Source organism: Austrofundulus limnaeus, unplaced genomic scaffold (assembly GCF_001266775.1).
Source record: "Austrofundulus limnaeus strain Quisiro unplaced genomic scaffold, Austrofundulus_limnaeus-1.0 Scaffold24, whole genome shotgun sequence".
NCBI lineage: Eukaryota > Metazoa > Chordata > Actinopteri > Cyprinodontiformes > Rivulidae > Austrofundulus > Austrofundulus limnaeus.
The window spans coordinates 2,936,509-2,939,481 of record NW_013952426.1 but is presented as its reverse complement, the minus strand read 5'-3'; positions in this window follow the sequence as shown (position 1 = coordinate 2,939,481).

Here is a 2,973-nt window from a genome sequence, read left to right as displayed (position 1 = left end):
GTACAAACTGTATATACTGTATATATTTTTTCTTTTTTTACATTTTGGTGTAAGTACTTTTGTGTTTTGCATTGTGGGGAATAAGTTAATCATTCATAGACCAACTAGTGTTGAGTTTTGTTCCTTTTTCTTAAAATAAAGAACTTTTAGAAAATCATTGAGATTAATGCCAACTGATAAAACACCAAATAATGTAGAGTGTGATTCAGAATAACAATTCAAGGAAACAGCTTATCTGACAACACAAAGATAATTAACTATACAAATAACAGCTTGAAAAATAAAAATATGGCAGAAACTCAACTTGTTTTGGAAATAGCACAACTTAAATGGGTTAATATTTAAACCTCACTGTTCTGTAAAAGCATGAACAAGTGGGCCTGTAACTTTCTGTGCTCCTATTTCCTAGAAACCCCCACACCTCCCTAAAGAGAAAACAAACATCTCACGCCCGAACTCCCGGCACTCAAAGGATTCCTCCGGCTCCATCCTCAACTCTRCGCGACCCGGACATCTGCCACCGCCACAGCTGTCACTCAGGCTCATAAAAAGCCTGGATTCTGTGTTAGAATCTAGCTTTATGATCCGATGAGACGTGTTTGTAAACAGTGGCAGGACTTGTTTCTCTCCCACGTACTGGCCCTCGACCCCTGTTCCATCACGTCCCCCACCTGTTTGTTTCCCTGAAAGCACCTACAGTTCCTGATGCTCAGTTCCAGCTGTTAGAGGAGCAGAGAGGTTTGACTTTTTTTGTTTTCAGGTGTACATTTATGTAAAAAAGAGGAAAGTAACGAGAAAGTCAGGGCTGAAGGAAACAGGACAGTGTTTTAGATTTCGGTCGAGTGACTGGTGTGATAGACGTGCAGAGGACAGGTGAATTTATAGACCAAAGGCACTGATACTGATACAGAGATATGATGTTCTTTAGTGAAATTATGTGGGGGGGGGTGGTCATTTTCAGCTATAACTGTAGACTCAGACTTTAAGCTTATTTTTCCACAAGCTTTACCCAGCTACTGTCCTGAAATCTGCTACAAGTGGGTTAAACTGAACCTTATTACCAATAATGCTGACCACATATCAGACCGGTGTGGACCAGGTCTGGTGTCAAGCTGGCACTACTGGCATTAAAAGTAATTTGTCAACTGGATGTGGGCCAGGTTTGGCAATGATGGCATCATTTTTAAGATGGGGTTTGGTTTGTGTCGTCCTGGTTCACGAATGGACCACAWGTGACAAACCACATCTGGACCTCCGAAGGGCCGGCCTTCTTTGCGATGTCTGGGCCCAACAGCGTTGTGTGGGCCAGAACTGAACCAGACAAATTTTGCTTTGTGGGTAATTAGGTATTTTGAAGTGAGGTTTTGTGAAGCGGTGATGAACAATTGAGATGTTACCTGCTACAGAAAGCTTGATGAACTACCTCAGGTTGGAGAAATAGAGATTTTTCTGATTGGTATTTTGAACTAACAAGCAAAACCAAGGCACTGCTGCTGTCTTTAAAACAATTCCACCTTAAAGATTTAATAATGTTTACACAAACACATCATTTGTTATTTATAAATATTCTAATGCTACTGGTCGAAGTGCTAGAGCTAGCTGCTGCTGCCACTGTTTGCATATGCAAAGTTTCACATAATTTCATGCAAATGTTCATGTTTTAAAAATTACACAGCTGCTATGATTTTTTTTTTTAAATAGTTGTTTTAAGTGTTAGCAATTCACTTTGATCTTGGTCTCAGTTGGACTAGCCTTTAGCTCATCAATCTGGTCAGAATTAACTGTATCCAAGCTGAACTTGTTTAAAGAGAAATCTACAACAAACAGCAATAATTCAAATAACTTTTCAACAGAAATATATTTGTTCTTTTACTTTCTACTTTTTAAAGACTTTGATAAATCCTTTAATTCGACTTTAGTTGTTTTCTGTTAGTTCTGCTTCTATAGGCTTAGACTGCTGGAGGATAAACTGACCATATTTCCTCACTCTGCTGCTGCCTTACTTGTTCTACTCTCCTTGTTAACATATACATTTACTGCTGTCATTAACATTGATTTTCTTTGTTTTTATTCCCACAGAAAACACCCGTACCTGTCATTCTGTGTCTCTTTCTCGTCCTCTCAAACGTCAGCCGGTTGAAGCTGATGGCCTAGTGTCCTGATTCTGGTTCTGCTGGAGGTTTCTTCTGGTTTAAAAGGAGTTGTTCTTTTCCACTGTTGGCTGGTGGATGAAGGATTGCAACAAATGGAAGATTTGATGCAATGTGTTGGTTTTGTGAACTTTACTTCATCATATTTGCCTGCTTGCCTGTAATATAATAAGAACATAATTTGCTGTAATTGGATTAAACCCAGCTCTAAATTAAATGTATGATTTGGACTGATTTGCTTTCCCATATCATTATGAATTATTCGTTTACTTAACCAGGCAAATCCCACCGAGATCACAGATCTGCTTTGCAAAGCAGGTAAAGTTCACAAAACAGCTTAAACTGTGACTCTCTTTTATCTCACATTAGTTTTGTTGTGGTGGTTCTGTTAGCTGGTCCTGTTTGAACTTGCATTGATCTGTTGCCATCAGTAAGAGGACAACAGTCAGGCAAACAGAAACAGAGACTCACAGCCTTTCTGTCTTTCCTAAATGTGCAGGGTATGTTGTCAGGGCTGTGTTTAGAAGATTAGCTGCAATAAACATTTTTTTTTCTGTTATACTGTGTAGTTTGGGTTGTGCTGTATGTAAAAAGCAGCTACAAAATAAAAAGAACAAAATAACATGAATATAATGACTTGGTTTTAGTAGGAAGTGATGACATCATCTCAGAGTTGTGAAGCCATTTAAATGCTGGCTGACTTTACTCATCCTTTAGTGAGCTGAAAAAAGAGAGTGCAGTGTCCCTTCTACTTAAAATGTGTGTGTGTGTGTGTGTGTGTGTGTGTGTGTGTGTGTGTGTGTGTGTGTGTGTGTGTGTGTGT